The following is a 20,797-nucleotide window of genomic DNA, read 5'->3' on the forward strand; positions in this document are numbered from 1 at the left end:
AGAAGGACACTCAGAGTAAAATAAAACATAAGGCAGAACAAGCAGCAATGTTAATGAGAAAAGCTGAATTTGAGTTGGGACTAGTGGATGTTTGGCGCTGTTTTCATCCTCAAGAAAAGGCTTTCACTTTCTTCTCCAGTGCACATGATGTCTATTCAAGACTGGACTATTTTTTTATGTTTAAAAATGAGATTTAAAAGGTTATACAATGTGAAATACTACCAATAGCAATAACGGACCATGCACCAGTTATAATGGAATTAAATTTGGAAAGGGAAAAAGGAGAAACCCTATGGAGGTTAAATAATTCCCTGCTAGATGATCAGGTTTTCAAGGTAAAAATTGAACGAAGTGTGAAGTCTTATTTTGAGATAAATGACAATGAGGAAGTAACATCTATTATTCTATGGGAAGCTGCAAAAGCAACAATAAGAGGGGAGATAATACTATACTCGTCCCAGAAAAGGAGGAAAAGAGAAAAAGAAAAAGAAATGTTGGAAAACAAAATAAAAAACCTACAGGAACAGCATGAAAGAAATGTGAATTGAAACAAGCCAAAAAAGCTTTGGACACAATTGAAATACAAGAAATTGAAAAAGATCTCATGCTGTGTAGGCAAACCTACCATGATAATAGTCCAAAAGCGCTAAAAATCCTAGCAACTAAATTAAAGAAGCAGAAAGAAAAAACTGCAATAGTAACAATTAGGGATGGAAATGATGTACTTAAGAGAGCCAAATCAAACATAGCAGCATGTTTTAGCGACTATTATCAAAAGCTCTATACCCCAGAAACAGTAGATGTGAGTATGCAAAAAATCAAAGAGTATCTAACACCTTTAAAACTTCCTACAGTAACTGATAAACAAAATAAAGATTTAGTTAAGCCAATAACAGAGGCAGAAATTACAAAGGTTATACAGAAAAGTTAAACTGGAAAAAGCCCTGGAAGTGATGGTTTCACTAATGAATTCTATAAGTGGTTTAGATTATTGGTGCTACCTATTCTATGTAGAGTCTTTAACGACATTTTACAAACAGGAAAGTGGCCAGAAACCTGGAACTCAGCAATTATTACTGTTATACCAAAAGAAGGAAAAGACCTGACAAATTGTTCATCTTACAGACCGATATCTCTCTTAAATGTAGATCAAAAGATATTCACTTCAATTATAGCCAATAGACTCTCAGTTGTACTCCCAGATATAATTAACTTAGACCAAACAGGTTTCGTTAAGGATCGTCTTTTAAGTGATAATGTGAGGCGCACTCTTAACATTATAGATGAAACAGTAGTAACGAAATAACAGATGTTGACATTAACTTTAGACGCCGAAAAGGCTTTTGATCGAGTCTCATGGTCCTTCCTATTTGGAGTATGCGAGAAGTTTGGTTTTCATAAAACATTTATTAAATGAATGGAAGGAATGTACAAAGAATCAAATGCAAGAGTGAGAGTAAATGGGATGCTATCCAAGACATTTAACCTAAAAAGAGGAATAAAACAAGGAGATCCGATATCACCTCACATTTTTAATTTGTGTATTGAGCCTTTAGCAGAACATATCAGGGAAAATAATAAAATAGAGGGAGTTATTTTTAAGGGAGAAGAACATAAATTGGCAATGTATGCAGATAATATCATAGTACCTTACAGATATTCACAAGTCCCTACCGGGCCTACTAGATGAAATAACAAAACATGGCGCTATGTCAGACTATAAGCTAAATAAAAAAAAAACAGAAGCTATGTTAGTGGGTGGTTACCTGGAAAAATGACTTTAAAAAAACAGTTTAATATCAAATGGGATCAGAAAAAAGGTTAAATATCTGGGAGTAATCATACCTAATAATTTAGATGAACTATATCACTGTAACTATGGGCCACTGGAAAATGCCGTAAAACAAGACTTCAGTAGATGGAAAATAATTCCCTCATCCCTTTTGGAAAGAATTAAGATTATTAAAATGAACGTTCTACCACGCTTCCTATTTTTATTTCAAAACCTGCCATTGTATATATCACCTACATGTTTTCATGCCTGGGAGGGACTGATGAGAAAGTTTGTATGGGACGCAAAGAAGCCAAGGGTTAAACTTAAAACACTGCAACAAAACAAAGACAGAGGTGGTTTGGCATTACCTAATCTAACCTATTACTACTATGCAGCACAGATTAAATCTATATTGATTTGGACGAATAATAAAATGAACCCTAAATGGAAGCTCATGGAGACTAAATCGGTTGGATTACTTAGTACTTTGATATTTACAGCTTTTAATAAAGCACAGATTAAAACACTCAACAACTCTATACGCAATACATTTAAAATTTGGAAAACAATATGTAAAATAAGTAAAGTCAAAGAACAAGAAATGACTTTGAGAGAAATGTCACGTGACTCAGATTTCACTCCAAATACTATGGATCAAGTCTTTAAGATATGGGAAGGGAAAGGTCTCACAAGATTCTATCAAATGTACAAGGAAGAAGAGGTGGTCTCTTTTGAATATTTAGTAGATCAATATGGAATTTCTAGAGATCACTTTTATCGATATTTGCAAGTGAGGAGCTACCTAAAAGATCGCCTTAAAATCAGAACTCTTGGAAACCTTCACCCTCTCCTAAGATATATAATAAAATCACACCAAAGAAATGACTATAGAAATACAATTGGACAACTTTATCAAATATTTCAGGAAATCTAATCTGAAGATTTAGTCCACATTAAGGATAAGTGGGATAAAGAACTGAGAATTACTATAAATGGAAACGATTGGAATCAGAGTTTCAAATACATTTTTAATTTCTTAAGATCACCCTTCTGGCAGGAATATGCCTGGAAAATCAATATAAGGTACTTCCAAACACCTCTGTCAATATCTAAGTATCACTTAAACTAGCTGCTGGAGAGAATGTGGGGAGAGCAATGCGGATCATACCCATATTTTTCTCACATGCCCTAAAATACAAACTTTCTGGTCAAGAGTCACACAAATAATAGAACAAATATTTGAGAGAGTTTTAAATTTACAAAACCATACTCCTGGGAACACGTCCCAAAAGCCTGCAGAGCAGAGATCTATATCTCTTTTGGATTATGAGAATTACAGCACTCAAACAAATATCAAGGGGCTGGAAAAGTTTGGAACCTCCCAGGGTGGATAAATGTTTGGAAAAAATGGAGGACATGTAGTCTATGGAGAAGGTGACATAAAATTAATGGTAAGGAAAATGTATTTGAAAAAAGGTGGGCCTCTTATCTCTTAAATAAGGATAACATGCCCTCTTAACCCTTTTTTGTTTTGTCTTATTTTACTTATCCTTTTGTTCAAACCAAAAGTAATTCAGATACAAACATCAAATAGAAAAAGCCTCTTTATTTTATGTATTTTCATTTTCATGACGACAAAAATGACAAAGCCAGACCCCTTTTTATTATTATTTGTTTTATTTTTATTTTTATAGGTAAATGTGTGGGTCTATGTTATATGTGAACACGAACTGTGTAATGAATGGGAGCGTGTACCCAGTTTAGTTTTCGTTTTTGTCTTTTGTTGTCTATGTGTCGTGTTTTTTGGAGCTGTGTGGAACACAAGCTCCCTATACGTGGCCGTGTGTGTGGGTCTGTCTGTCTCCGTCCGTCCATCCGTCCGTCCGTGTAGCCTAAACTTCGGCGCGTAACTAGTGCCGCACCATTTACGCCACTCGCGCAATATATACATCAAAATGTGCGGCTCGGCCGGGAATGGTGTTCTATTACCTTTCGTTCCGATCCGCCTTACCATGCCGACGTAATCGGCAAAAAACGACGCTTAATTGTCCCCATTGACTTATAATGGGACAATGCAAGAAATCACTTTCAAGTATTTTTCTCTCGTAAACCATAGGAGCTACAGTTTCAAACCTCGGAGAGGAGATTCATAATGATTTTAAGAATGAATCGAAAAATAATTTTCACTCGGCCTCATGGTGGCGCTATAACGGCCCACTTTACGTTTTGCCCCGTAACTCTTGAACCGTAGATCGGAAAATTAAAATTCTTTTTCCCCTGGATTCCTTGGGTCAAGACGCATCTCCCCATGTAGGCCACGCCCATTTGTGCCAGGATAGATTTTACGCCATCTTGAATTTTCTCCAAAACACACTTTTTGCTCCTTTTCCTACATATTTTCTTCAAATGTCACAAAAATCGGTACACATGATCCTGGGTGACCAGAGAGGTGCTGTTGAGTCTAGCCTGCCCTGAGCATCAACTACAATACACACACACACACACACACACACACACACACACACACACACACACACACACACACACAGCTCCACTTCGAACAGAGGTTCGATTTTTTGTCTTTATGTGGGTGATGTTTTTTTTTCTTTCTTCACGTTAAAAAAAGAAAATTAAAAAAAAGAGGGTCAAGATGTCTACACTAAGGGACATGGCATTTGACGATATGTATGTGTATGAGCAGTGACAATGAAATTATTATTTGATGTGTTGCATGCTGGCGGACTCAATAAAGTATAAAAAAAGAAACCAGTATTAACTAACAATATATTTTAAGTGTATTAGTATTTAGTTTATTTTGTATACTCAATATGTACTCAATACACATCTAAAAATACAATTTAAATTTATTTTTTGTATGCTTTATATGTACTTGATACACATTTTAAAAATACACTTTAGATACACTCAAAGTATATTTAAAATTAATTTAAACACAACTTAAGTGGGTTTCAGAAAAACACAACTTAAGTACTATTTGTTTCAAGTACAAAGAAGTATATTTAGTATACTTACAGAAAATATACTTTTTGGCCTGGGATTACTCAGATGCATTATGCATTATTATTATAAACATTTATTTCTTCAGACATACTCATCTTTCAAAGAAAGAATGGTGGTGATTTTCCAGAGGATATTGTGTGACCACTTGGACCTGGCCGACATCCAGGACAAAGTGGTCCAACACATCCCCCACCAGCAGTCAAGCCCTATGAAAGAAGAGCGCTGTTGTAGGCCAAGTTGTTTTTATTATGTGTACATTCTTGTGTTATTAAATAAAACATGTAATGTTATTTAACTTGAGCATGAAAACTACAATAGCTTAAAGTTATACCATGTAACTTTTTTTATAAAACAAATCTTAAAATTGTCCTAACTCTTAAATCGCTAAAGTTTTAGAACACCCACTCCGTTATGTTCAGCTTCTGAAGCCTTCTCTTTATATATTTTCTTCTAGCAGTGACAGGGGCGGGATTTCCCGGCAAAATGACGTCATCATACACTACCGGCCAATCACAGCGAGGGTTATACACTGCCGGCCAATCACAGCGCATCTTGAAGTGGGGTCGCTAGCTATCACAATAGGGCGACCATATTTGTAGGCGCCCGTGTGTCTCTATCTATACTCGGGTGAAACACTCCGTTTCTCCGGAATGCCTGAACGCACAGGAACCAGGGACCCCTCCAAAGATAGATCTCGGCGAGGTGGAGGCAGACGCGGGGGTGACGCGGGGTTGTGAGGCCCGGTCCGCGGCGAAAAACGGCCGAAAGACGCGGACGCTACTGACCACTAGTTGAGCAACTTACACAGTATAGCTTTAAAGCCATATAATGTATGTTTTGTTTTAGTGAATATTTTTGTTGTTGAATTTGTTTGTATTTAGTGTAAATCAGCTGTCCTGCTCCTACCAAGTAGTGCAATTTCACAGGTTAATCTTGGAGTTGTCTTGGCCAACCCAATAAGCACACCTGGGGTCATCCACATAATGGATCATCTTTCCATGTTCGTGCCATCCATTAACGGGAAGCCGGTCCCGGTTCTCTGTGGTGGGGATGGGCTGGCATCGAACGGATGTTCCAGTGCAGGAGGGCAAGGGCCAATGCAAGGGGGGCACTGGAAAGGATGGAAGGATTAGTGGAGTCTCCACAGGAACTCCACAAAGAAATCCATCTTATGCAGGTTTAATCAAAACATTAAAATGTTCTTAAAATATATTTCTAATAACTAATTTCTAGAGAATATACTGTATCTAGAGCTCCATGTTTATACCTCTATAAATCTTCCACCTTTATGAAATTATATTATCTATTTGACGCTTTGTGGTTTCTACTGTAGGCAATAAGTATTTATTCAAATGACACATTGTCTTCATGTTAGGACACCATGGAGCTCCTTTTTAAAGGCAGCAGTGTGGCTGCCCGGGGTACCCTTGCCCACCTCAAGGCATTCTTCTGCCACAAAGGCCTTAAGAAGGAGGTCAAGGACAACATTCAGCACTCCTGGGACATGATTGAGGTACCTAAATATTTTTTTGGCAGGCATACAGTATATAATGTTAAGACACACGGTGTGTGTTCTTTTTCAGTAATATTATTTTCTAACTCATAACATGCATATATTTCGGTATATTTTGGTGCTATGAAGTTTGCAACCAGAGGCTACGTCACCCTGTCGGCCAAGAAAATGGCAGGTGACCTGGAGGATGTGGAGGACAGATTATCATGTCTCCACAGACTCTCAATGGCCATCATAGACTTCTGCTGGATGCCCACCAATTTCAATGACATCAAGAAGGCGGCTTCCCTATCTGGTTTTCCCTACTGCTGCTTTCAAAGTATAAATAATGTCCTATTGAATTGGCATAATTTAGTGAAATTACTCTCTAAATAACAACAACAACATGGTAAACAAAGATGATGTGTTCTGTCATCCATCACATCCATCCTTTATCTAGATAAAGGAGGTTCCATGGTGCAGTGCTGCAGTGCTAAATGCAGAGGGTCCTGGTTTCACCTCCCATGTGTGGGACGGACCAGTGTCCCCAAAGGGGACTGGTACTGCAGCACTACCTGTGCAAAGGATGGATGGCAGCTATATTTATTGTATCTGCCATCAACGCAGTGGTTGCAAAATGGTACAGTGTGCCAAGGGGGAGAGCTGCCTCAGGTACGAGTGGTACCACATTGAGTGCCTGCTTCAACAGCAAAAGTCTCAACTCTCACAAAAGGTAAACATGGCATTTGTATTATGCGTTAATGGCAGAAAGATTTTATTAACCTACATATAATATATCAAAACTATACACTTAGCTTATGTCTTTACTTTGTAGACAAGTGGTTCTGTTCGGAGGTGTGTGAGCCTGAGGCAGGAACAGACCACCTCCTTGATTACACCAAGGCCTTGATGTGGGAGGGGCTGTTCCACATGACCCGGCGCAACTTTGTCAGGGAGGGAGATGGACCGGCCATCATCAACTGCTGGAGGATGGATTTGGTCCCTTTCTGGAACAACGACCACAGGAAGTACTTTGAAATTGGACACAGGATGCTGACTGGTTAGTGCTGTTAAAAAAACATAACAGAAATGACCATTTATATAGGCTACTCTTTGTTCTAGTCAAAAAAACGTACCCATACATCCAACTTGACAGGGGTAGCAGGCCATCTTCCCGAGGCTCAAAGGAGCGATTTGATTTGGAATCGAGTGGCCAATCTAAGGGGCCATAGCCTAGTTCCAGACCCTGAATTGCTAGCCACACCCCTTTAATTTTTTTGTTTGGCGATTCAGGTCTAGAATCGCTCTCATTGAGGAGGCGAATCAGCGTCGTGAATCAGCGTCTTGTGATCAGCGTGGGTGGGGGTTTCCCAGAACTCATGTGTGTTTCCAAGTACACCAGCGCCGCCGCCGTACTGTACCGCGCATCGCGTCGCGGTATGCTGTAAATTGCGGTAAAATGCGATCGTATCGATCTCGCTATGAAACACCAGTAGCAGGCATGTTATGTTGTGTTTGATTACTAGTTCGTAGTGCTCCTAATTTGACTGTTTCTTTGGTTAGCAAGTAGCACTAGCAAGCAACAGGCTAGCCACTAGCCAGCCAGTCATGTGTTGGTCGGTGAACCAATCGCTGAAGACTGCCTCTTTTTGGCAACACCCATCCCTGCAATCGCCCTGGGGGAAGCGAGTTCAGACTGAATAATGAAGTGAAACGAAATGTCAATTCAGGCTGAGTGTCAGGCTAAAGGGGCCAGCCAGGTGGAAATATTCCTCTGGACCTGGTCAATGAATTCTTAAACGTGGAATTCAAAGGTAAGGTGAACATGTTTTATCCATATGTAAGTAAAACTGAAACATTACAATGTGAAAAAGAAAAAAATATAATATTTATTTCTTAAAGACATGCGCCGAAGGTCCAAGGGCCAATACACGGCCAAGCACATCAATCGGTGTGCACAAATGTCTGGGCCTTTTGGAAAAGAGATGGAGCGCATAATGACTTCCTCCCAACTAGGTATTACCTTGCCTACTGTATTCATAGATATATATAAGAAGGCTAGATGGCGCAAGGCGGAGTCGGCGGCGTCGTTCACTGGCGGCCATCTTAGGACAGGACCATCCCCCGCGTCCTGCCGTTGTATTGTGCCTGTAAGGTGAGTGATCTGCACACTTAAATACTCTTTACTCTCTGAAATCTTGACCGATTTACTAACGGTTTGGATTATTACAAACATTATTAGCGTGGCTATGAGCTCAGGCTGGTTGACATGTTGAAATTGAAGCTTTTCATTTCGAAAAAAGAGCATGCAGCATAGTTAAGTGACATGGCTGCTTGCACAAGTTCATCAAGACAACAACAATCGAGATTTTCAAATATTATCAGGTTTTCCTGAGACCAATAACGATTTCATGACAACTAATCTTTTGTCTAAATTACATTTCTTTGTGTGGATATTGTTGTATTTTTTAGCTGCAGGCTAAGAGACAAGAAAGAGGCTGTGAGTGTGAGCTAGACCTATATCTTATTACAAAGTTGACAGCAAAGTTACAATGGTGGGAGAGGCAGAATTACATGATTTCCAAGCGGTTTGGTTTGTTAAAAATATCTTACATTTAGATACATTGATACAGGGAATTGCTGGCTTTTTGTTTACAGAAATAGGCCTAGGCTACTGTATGTGAACTTAAGTCTGTTGTGAAGATGCCTGATTGTTTTGCTGCCTAATGCCTATGGCTGCTCCAATGAAAGGAGTAGGCCTATCCAAATGGAACCTGTGGGATCACCTGCCACAAATATGACAATATTATATTATAATTAGGATAATCATTATGTACAATACAAGTTCTGCTTCACAGGAACAACAGGGCTGTGAGATAATAACATTGCAAGAGTGTTGTTGACCCTGGCTTTTAGAAATATTTCTACCACCTGTTTACACACTTTTTAACTCTTTTATTGTGGTTGTCTTATTCTCAAAGTTTGCATAGGCTAATGCATACATGCATACATACATAGTGTACATAGGCCTACATACATCCTACATAAATCCTTAAAGGAGTAGTTCACCCCCAAAACGACTTTTTTTATATAGATTATTCACACCATGGAGACTTGAGTTCAATAATTTCTTTTTGTGTTTGTCACATTCTTCACAAAAAAATGATTATAGTAAATTTACCTCCATTGATTCCGGATGGGGACGAATGCATTTGGGTCCCCTTCCGGAATCAATGGGGGTAAATTTATTGGGGTAATAATAATATTAATAATATTATAATAATCTGTCTACTGCTAATTTCAGGATTTGTTGTGCGACGCTCTTTGAAGAAGCTGTCCTGTGATGTCTGCCGGGCCAGCCTTGTGACCGATGCTGAATCTGCCTGTAAGGACAAGAGCTACCACCTGCTGACCCTGAAAAGCAATGGAGGTCTGGTGATACCATCTGTTCTGAAGGCATGGTGAAGGCAGCAGAGTGGGTCGTTCGCCAGGCATCTGCAGAATCCAGATGAAAACAGCCCATAGGATAGGAGGATAGGTTCAGAGGATGTGTTTTTGCTCAGGCATTGACAGTCACCACCATACACTGATGAAGTTAGTTATGTCCCTGTTTTTTAAGCTGAGGCTGCACCATATTGCTAAAATGACTACCCAAAACAGTCCTTTTTAAAGGCCATTCGCTGAAACTCTGTGTGCACATACGGAAGCCTAATTTTGGCTTCGAGCCAATGTTCCTCAGTGGTTTATACTGTATATATATATATATATATATATATGTGTGTATATATATATATATATGTATGGAAACATTTCATCCACAATTCCATGCTGTATTGATCTGGTACCATAGGAGAGATAACAGGCAAACAATGATCAAATAAAACATTCTTCTACATTCTATAATTGTGTAGTCTTCTTGTAAGTAATGCAGATGTTAAATAATGGGTCATTTTTCCCCCAATGAATGTATTTGAGTCTGGTTTACCTCCTTTTTAGGCTTTACATTTAAAGTTGACTCCAAGCAAGAACGTATGAGCCCATGAGTAGTGCACTGAATGCCATCTGAGAAAAGGAACCCACTGTGATTTTGCTATTCAGTTAATGCTACAGGTATACTTGATGATGGTAAATCCTGTCTGTCTCTCTACACTGCCACACCACCGCCCTCTCAACAGCCCCCAACAGTTCCAGTCTAATCCCCAACCTCATTGATCATTGTTGAGCTGTTCAATACAATATTGGTCCATTGAACCTTCAAACAGGTGTACTGCATGTAGCCTACTTCAATATCAAGGGCCACCAAAAGCTACCTGTGCAGCATGGGGTTTAACACAAAAAAAAAAGATTATTTATATATCATGATTATTGCTGTTATGACTATAGTTGGTATATATTATGTATGTACTCGTCTAGCTGTTAGTGGTCTGATTTCAGAGGGAGGGGAGGATTGGTCATGTTACTGATTGGGAAATGACTTGCAGTTGCAGTGCTGAAATAAAATGTATTATTTTAGTTAAAAAAGAGGTTTATTTGGTTTTGTTATGTCCTTAATAAAATAACCTTGAAGCCCCATCTCTAATCTCATATTTTACAGAATGGCAACATGAGACTATTTTATATGAAATAAATATAAGCCAAATGAGACAGTTTTTTATATTAAATAAATACATTGATACATTTAATACATAATGTATTAAATAATATAAATATTACTAATAATGGAACTATTACATGTTATATTTACAATATAAATACAGTGGGTATAGCTAATTGCTTTACTTTACCTATATACTTAATGTTATTTCATATGGAAATCCATGGTTATAATTATTCTAAGTATACAGTAACGTAGCTACGTTTCTTAGGTTTATAACAAACCAATCCGTTTCAAAATAGGTTGAAAATTGAGCAAGCTCTGGTCATTTAAATAGTTCATGCACTATAGAAATGAATGTTAAACTGGGCGATCGGTCCTGTCCCAAGATGGCCGACCTGTAGCGTCGTCAGTCCCCATTGGCCAACAGCGGGCGTGAGCTATCTAGCCTTTATATATATCTATGACTGTATTGACGATGTATTATCTGCTTAATGTAAATCGCTCTGGATTAATGCCTGAATTGTAAATTGTAGGGCACTACAGTACCAACCCTAGGAGATCATCCCTGTCACGCCGTGTGGTGGAGGATGTGGCCACCTTTGTGGCCGAGTTCTCAAGTGATGGTCTGTTGGATTATAGGCCAGGGAGAAGTCATTATGGGTTCGAGGACTTCAAATATGAAGCCGGAATAAAGGACCCAATACAAATGGGGGAAAAAATGAAATCCTTCTCAGTGGACATCGATAACTGGGATGATATTCTGCAGCGTAGAAGAGGTAAGACCATGCATGACATTGGACTTATACATAGATAGAAACTTTATTATTATACATAGTGAGTGTCACAAACCACACAGCATCCTGACTAACTGCCTCGCTGTCCATGGAGTCCAGGTAAAAGTAGTCCAGAATAGCCTTCCTCAAACATGCCTTTCTTTTTTCAGTTTTGATGTAATCAAACATGCTGTTTGATTAGACATACATCTGAGCTTTTCCGAGGTTGCTATCCCTGGCACCTCTGCCCACCTCCTGCCAATATGTGAGGATGTTTGTTGGTGGTCCCCAATGGACTACATTCCTAACATCATTCACCTCGACCCCTAGGCCAAATGACACTGTGGCTATAACACAACGAACTGTCCTATTGCCTGTAGTGAAATCTGCCAAGATCACTTTTTGGGCCCTGGTGTCAGTCTGTCCATGGTACATCTCAACTCTGCACCCGGTCTCACACCATGCATCTGCAGTGAGCGAATTCAGGATTAACATCTACCATCTCTGACACCATCATGCGGTTAAGACATTTATCTACAAGATGGCCACGGAATGCTCTCTGAACTGATTTGCCTGTCATCATATGTGCTACTGAATTTTCCCCATAGACTACCCCTAGAATGTCCTTAAGTCCTGTGCCGTCCATCAGTGTACCAAACAGGGGCGGAGCGTCCGGGTAAGCTGGGTAAGCGGCCGCATATAGGGCCGCGAACCATGGGGCCCGGCCGTTTATTATAGGATTTGGACGCACTTTGCGTCCTCTGCCTCTAGGTGGGGCAGGCGGGCCCATTTAAAACTTACATTGCACACTTACGTCATCAATCACTTGTCAACACAAGACAGGCGAGGCCCGGTCATTGTGGCTCACATACGGGCCCGGTGTTCACTTGTTCCGCCACTGGTACCAATCGCTCCAAGCAAATTCATAAATGTGTGAAATCCTCCTAAGAGCAGGACAATGGACTTGAGGTGACTGCACAGTGGTGAATCTAAGATTATCTCTGCTGCTTTCCAATATAGGGGCTGGTCAAATGTAACTACAGGGGCAAGGTGGTGCTTGGATGCAAGGTCACAAATTAACTCCAGTGTTGACAGAATGCATGTTTTGTCTCCGGATGTCTATCATTGGCAAGTATCTGATTGAAGACTGCCCTGGATGTTCATTTCCCTTATGAATAATGTGCATCATCCCCTGCCAACTTGGTGTGGCCTGTTTGAAATTGAATGATAACTCCCAAAGCAGATCAACCATCTTGTTACATTCTGTGAGTCTTGGAAGTTCCTTGAATGTGGTGTCTCTGCAAAAGTGCTTGGCAAAATGATAATCTATTAATGCAACTTTTGACCTCTGTAGAATATTCAGTTCATTGATTTTGAATCTCGGGATCCTTTGGTCTGTCTTCTGTCCTGGTGTCACGGGAGCTATCATGCCCATCCCATGAAATGTCCCCTTCCCATCAATTGTAAGAATGTTATGGTCTACATTGTCCGCCGCAAATAAGACGTCCGTGTTCAACACATCAATGTCCTTACCAAGCATATTTGGTGCAGTACAAGGTGCGGCATTCATCTCAAACCTCTGCAATTCAGCATAGGAAGAGCAGAATCCCATCTTATTCAAGATATCCACAATGAACCTAGACCGGTTTAAGTGGTGCATTTGTACTGCAAGGCCAATTTGTAAAGGGGCAAGGACAGTTCGCGGTCGGACTGCCTGTATGATGGCATGGCCAATGCTGGCAACTTTCTGTTCGGTCTCTTTACTGACAAACAAAGCATTTAACAAAATATAGAGTGATTTGGGAATATAATCAAGGGTGTTCTGGAGTTTGAGTGATTCTGTAGTCGGGTACTCATTAACGGGTGGCACATTTGTCATTATGTCACCTTTTATGAGTCTTGCAGCTGTTTTAAGTAAGTGTCTCTTCTCAGATTCTTCATCGCCTGTTTCAATTAAGTGTCTCTTCTCAGATTCTTCATCGCCTTTTTGTTTTGTGGTGTTGAAGTAGGATCTTAGGATGTCTGATGTTTTCTCTCTTAATGTAACAATACAATCTACTCCATCTCCTTCTGCAATGAATATGTCATTTGAGTATCGTTGCATCAGGAGTGTTTTAGGTATTGATTACCATAGTGATGGATTCAGCCTTAGACAAATACTCTTGCATTTTACACCTAAGGGCAGAAACGGTCAGCTGTCCATCATCATTCATTTCAAAATAAGCACACATTTTTGAGAAGGCTTGTTCTTGGTCCTCATTCTTTGGCCTTCCAGACTTCCCCGCTTTGGGTCACGATCAGGCTCAAATTGCATGGGCACATCACGGTCACACCGGAAATGTGTGCTACAAGCGTTATGATACACGCAGTCTGCAGCATGTAGATCACGATAATATTCTATTCTACTTCACTTTGAATGACCACCCATCATTTCGTTTATCACAGATTTGCAATATTGACTTTGCAAAGTTCTCTGTTTTTACATTACTCTAGTCGGCCCTACCGTCATGAACATTTGTGCCGCAGAAAAGGCAATCAGTTTGGCTATTAAAAGGATCTTCAGACAGCCTAGTACTACTCCTTTTATTAGAGGTACTGGCTTCACTGCTCTGTTTCCTCTGTCCATTATAATAGAAGTCTCGACTATTTGTGTACAATTTGCGGCATTTTGAATGCACTTTCATGCCAGCGGTCACAACAATATTGTCACCTCTTTTAACACTAGCTTCATTGATCCCATCAGCACCCTATGATAGAAAAATATTAATATCCAGTCAGGGTGAAGTCAACCCTTTATTGAAGAAGATTCAGCATCAGAGAAACAGCATTATCAGCATCAGAGAGCTCTGGCCTGCTGGCCAGAGCTTTGCCCTGTCGGGCAGAAGACTTTCTCTGTTCCATTATCATACAGTTCTTATAGTCCATTCTGACAGAGATGCTATTCTAAACATGTTCTTATAAGGATGTGTACTAAAGATAAGGACAACATACAAATAGGTACACACGGCACAGATTTGCTGACAGAGTGAGAGAGCATGGATGGGGGGAGAGAACTCAGCTGTTAGAAAGACAGTTGAGTTGGATTAGCATGTGCACTTTGAAGGCTAGTTGACCATTCATTCAATGAGATTGAATGGAAGGAAAACAAGTATATACACACTATATAAATATTTTCTACCACATTCCATCCTTTTTTTTGTGAATGAATAAATCTATTCATTTACATACAACAGGATATTTATAGAGTGCCAAATCAATAGACCTTTCAGACAATTACATGTTGATATAGCAATTTAAATAATTAATTAATTAATTCACTATTCCCGACTTCGTTAATAGTTAATACTTTACTTTTACGTGGATTAAGATCGTCTGGCTACGCAATAATCACTTTACGACTTTTTCATGCATGGTCAATCACAGTTCAAACTAGACTTGTACTTGGTATCTTATGTTTTATATAACATTACCAACTGGCTTGCTTGTTTGCACTGGAATATGAGAAAGTTAGAATTTAGTAAATATGAATCTATATTTGTTTGTACTTTGAAACTCTGTTTTACAAAATCAAGAGCCCGCATGCACTCCCGTCCTAGAGAATATCTTTCGTCTGGTTACGGTAATATTCTATTTTTATCCTAGTCCGGAGCTGCCCGACAACTCTGCAATTGTTGGAATACCAGAGTTTAGACCATAAAACCAAATATTCTCACATTAGTGGCAAATGCCTTGTTGACTCATATTTTAGATATCAACTTTTAGCTAATATTATTCCTATATAAATTACTCAGCTTAATATCAAACACATAGTTGTTGTAGTCTTCATGGCGTCTCTCCGTTCCTCTTATGGCATGTGGCGGTTAATGTCTTTGCTTCTGTTGGATCTCCACTGGGCTGGGGGGCTCCAGTTCAGTGGCTCTCACACCGCATGTGTGTCTCCTTGGCAAAGTCTGTTGGTGTTCGACATGGTGTCGATTTCGTCACCTCCGCTGTCAGTCTGTGTTGTTTCTTGGTGCCCTACTTGCTCTCCATGTTGGTGAATAGCAATCTGCCCTCCTTGTCACCACAGGCTGCAGTCATCACAAGATTATTGTTAATCTGTGAGGTCTCGACCTTGTAGATCTGCTTGAAAGTCAGTTGATTTTTGCATAGCTTGCAAGTTGCTTCTGTAGTGGTCTCCTCTTTGTCCTTCATGGTGGTGGACCTGCTTTAGGTCTGCTTTCAAAAATCTCCTTTCCAAAAATGTTCCTTCAACCCAGAGTTCTTTTGACCAAGTATCCATCTATGGTAAAGATGAAATATTGGTCCCTTCGTGGTCGCCAACTGTGATATAAAAATATTAATATCCAGTCAGGGTGAAGTCAACCATTTATTGAAGAAGATTCATCAGCATCAGAGAAACAGCATACAGCATACACAGCATAGAGAGCTCTGGCCTGCTGGCCAGAGCTTTGCCCTGTTGGGCAGAACTCCTCCTGAAGTGTCATATGGGACACCTTTTATACACCAAAGTGCTCTCCCTAGACGGAGATAGAATCTAAGCATCTATACTAGTACCATACAGTTTATAATAAGGCTGACTGGTTAAGTTGCAATGACCATGTATAGTATTACTTAGTACAGGTTTTATGCTGACACAGAGGAGAAGTAGAGGTCACAGTCCATGGTTGTCAGCTGTTAGATTGACAGCAGCAGGTACATCTAAATGTAGTAGCCTAGTGAGATTTTCTGTGGACTACATACACTATATAAATATTATCTACCACAACCCTTCTGACGAATCTCAGCTAAATCAATTCCATCCTCCAGTTTACAAATGGGACAGATCTGGTCACTGAATGCACTCATCTTGAACTTAGTGAGCAACTATTGTCGGGCACTAGTGTGTTTTTATTTCTAAACATCAAAGCAGACAGGGAGCAGGCACAAGCAAAAACTATGGGCGTGGAAAGGTCAAAATACAAAAAGGCAGAGGTACAGGCAAGGGCTTGGCCAAAATCTTTCTCTTAAGTAACAGCAGAAGTCAGATAATGGTGAAGGAGTCAGTAGAAGGAATGAACTAGAGAGATGGAGAGTACAAGACAATCTGGCAAACACTAGAATGAAACTGAGCCTTAAATAGCACCGCCTTGAAGGCAGGGCTAGGTGGCAGGTGTATGCCCAGGTGCATGCCCAGACCCAGCCTCTGCAATCAAGGCAGGGCAGAGATGACTATAGCCATTTTAAGCTTGGCCGGCTGCCATTTTGAATCCCATCTTGGGAATTTCATCTTTCCGGAAGTTTTTTATTTTATTTTTTGTAGTATGTTCTTAAGCATGTTCAGAGGTACCAGAATCAGTTGAAAAATCATTTGAAATTTATTTTCCATTTGAGATATAGCTGTGTTAAGCTCCCCGCAGCCATCGGTGAGGTAGATTTTGGTAGATTTCGAGTATGTTGTTAAGCACACCTAATACTACCAGAATCCATTGAAAAACCTTTCGTATCAATTTTTGGTGCTTTTTTTCATAGATTGACTGACCTATATACCATTATTAGGATAGACTTGTTGAATATGTGGGGTTAATTGAGAGCACATGGATGATACTTGACTTATTTTACTAACCTGCAGTACACAATATTTTTTTCTGCATTTTGTTTTAATTCCCGTAGAGTTCGAAGAAGCCAGGCAACCTCCTGAATAAATTATTTGGATTTGCATTTCTGCACTGACAAGTGGATGTTTGGCCTGGAAAATGTAAGTAGGCCTAGAGGAATTATTATTGACAGTATAACAAAATATTCGTAATAATGAATTATATACATTTCCCTTCTCTTCCTTTTAGCTCGACTCTCATTAATGCCACCCAGCTCTCCACTCCACTACCCCACATCTTTATGCCATCTTGGGGGGTTAGAGACACTGTATACTGTGCCTAATCTCCCTGGGGAAGAAGGCGACAGCCTCTACGCAGCCTTCCCCACAAGTAGCAAGAGTTGGTGCAAGACCTTCTTGTGAAACCAATGTCACCACACAATCGTCAAGCTGCCAGGCTAACAGGCTTCTACCCTCTGTCTACCACATGGCTGGTGGCATCTTTGAAGCAGGACTGGGAGACCACACACATCCATCTGATACTCTGGGAAATGGCATCAAAGGTGATGACCTTCTATGACAGCGATGGACATTGCTTAACCGTCTACAACCCTACATATAATGACCACCTGCCCCCTATACGATACAGACCACCTTAGTTGGCCACTTTGACAAAGGACCACAGATGAGGGCATGGAAGTAAGTGCGTTGGTCATTATTAGTGTTTTATGTGTGATATTGCCTAATGCCAGACTGCTTGTTTAAGTACTGATAACTGTTATTGATACTTTGTTTAAGGAGTGGCGACACCGGCCGAAATTTAACATTATGGTACAGTAGGTCACGTGGTGTTTCTTCAAACAGTCTGAAAAGGAGGCGGGGCCGTATCAGTTAGCAGTGAATGTATACTTCGTCCGTCGTGCCGTGCCGCGCACAACGTGATGCGTTGTTGTTAGCTTGTAGCAGCACCGCACCGCAAGGCTATTTTGGAGAGCTATTGTGTGTGTACACACACACACACACACACACACACACACACACACACGCACACACACACACACACACACACACACACACGCACGAACGCACACACACACACACACACACACAGGCTACACACACAGAGTGTATGAGCCACGGACCTCAGTCCGGCCGCTGTGCTCCGGTGAGACAGCAGGACATGGCTTGCTCCGGTCGGTCTGGTGCTCCAGTCAGTTTAGGGGAAGACACAGCAGGGTATGGCCGACAAAACCGTCTCATAGACGGGGAGAAGCGTGTTGACCCTCGTTACTAATCTCTGACACCTTTTTTGAAGAAGACATGTACTTTTTTAACGGTCTAACCATTGATTTTATAGCGAATGCTATATCATTTTTACCCCTAGAACTGATAGTTTTAAAGTTGGTTTAGAAAGTCGGAAACACACCTCGGACAGCTTTTTTTGGGGCAGTTTCAAAAGATAATGATATGGATAATCGACTCCGCCCCTCCCCCCATATTAGCCCAATCAAATTAATTTATTTCAGTTACTGTACAGAAAGTACTACTTTCAGTACAGTAACTACAATAAATTAATTTGATTGGGTCATTTAACATGGGGGTACATGACATCATTTAAAAAAATGGCTAATTTGATAGCCTTAATTAGCTGTTTTGGCCATGTCACTCCACCTTCAAGGGACACTGAATATACAGTAACATTTCCGATCTGGAAGAACAGAAACCATTTTCACTGTCACTGGCGGATCCAGATGGAGTTTTTCCTTTATTTCTTTCACCATGGCTTCCGTGGCAGTGGCAGTCAACATCAGCACTGGTGCTTTGATAAAACTCCTTAATTTGGGGACTTTTAAATAGTCCTCTCGGAAAGATTCACCCCTGAAATGTGAAATATGAAGTACTTTATGTAGACATTTTGCTTTATAGACTGAACTGAACAATACCATAGCCATGGTCAAATAGGTGGCTGCTATCAACTTACCATGTTGTTAGGCAGTGGACTTCATCAAAGACCAGGAGGCAAATTTCATTTTTAATGGACCTCACCCACTGCAGCCAGTGGTCTTCTAATACCATCTCAGGAGATGTGAAGATCAGTTGACACTCTCCATTTTGGATGCCTTAGGTAGAAAACATCCAATGTACACAGTTTTGCATTTTTTGTATTAATTCTAACTACATTCAAGATGTGATTCCGTTAGAACAATATTGGATCATGTAAATTTACAATTGTTTTTATGTGGCTGCTTAGGTAAGCCGATAAACAAAGCTACATTTATGTTTCACAAACACAATGAAACAAATGTCAGAAGTGATACTCACGCTTGAGAGTGTCCTTGTCTGCGTCCTTGATGATGGCCCCAGCATTAAGTGGCCAAGCCAGAAAAAGCAGGAAAGCAAAAAAGCATCAAGGGAAAGCAAAGAAGAAATCAAATTTACATTATTTGGTAATGGTGGATATTAAAATAGGGGAAGGCTCCATATCAGACAATGTTCAGGGACCCAAACTGTACAAGTCTACCAAATTTCATGGTTTTATGCTCATATCAACATCAGGCAGGATTTGATCCACCGAACTTCTGCATGAAAGGCATATGCTTTAACCACTACACTAGAAAGGTTCAGTCAGTCATGTCTATAAAACAAAAAGAAAAAAAAAGTTTTATGTAGGCTGAGTGCCTTCGATTAAACAATGATTTCATCACCAAGTGCCACGGTATTTTATTGATTGTTTTCGTTTTATGGACGCTTGGGGTAAAAGTAATCTGAGTAAATGTAATCTGAGTATTTCTGAAATGTTCGAGTGATCGTATTTTCTTTCACTCAAAAAAAAATTCACAGAAAAATTATGTCCGGTAGAGAAGGGCTCATTTTAAACATGAACGTGATCTGGAGTTAGATTACGAGAAAAATACACTTTTGTGTATTTCATAACACTGGCCTCTATAGGGAAACCGGAATTCTCTTCAGTCGTGCCAGCCCCATACAGTTTAATATAAAACCTTATCAGATGTGTCAACATTATAGAGTCTGACATATGCACACACCATGGTCATCCAGGATGTTAACATCAACTGAACCCAACGTGGGGTTTGAACCCACAACCTTCCACATATGAGGCATAGGCAACCACTACACTATGACACTATGAAAAAAAGTTTCATGTAATGTACTTGACACACTGAGTGCCTTTTATTAAACAATGATTTAATAGCAGAGTGCCACAATATTTTAATGATTTTTTTCCATATTTTGGAGGCTCGAAGTAAAAGTATTTTGAGTAAATGTAAGCGAGTGTTTCTGGAATTCTCCTGCAATCTTAGTTTCTTTCAGAATGATGAATGAGAAAAAAAAAATTTGAGAAAAAAAAATTGAGAAAAAAAAAATTGAGAAAAAAAAATTATGACACCAGCCGCGAGTCTGTACGACAAACGGTTCATGAGTTATAGAGGCACTTCCTGTTACAGAGGGGGCGGGGCTTAATCAATTACAGCTCATCCCTATTGGCCGGAAAAAGACCAAAGTTGTGTGTGCATTTTAAAGTTTAAATCACGTTGCTAGGCAA

Source organism: Nannobrachium achirus (genome assembly GCF_963921795.1).
Source record: "Nannobrachium achirus genome assembly, chromosome: 18".
Taxonomy (NCBI): Eukaryota; Metazoa; Chordata; class Actinopteri; order Myctophiformes; family Myctophidae; genus Nannobrachium; species Nannobrachium achirus.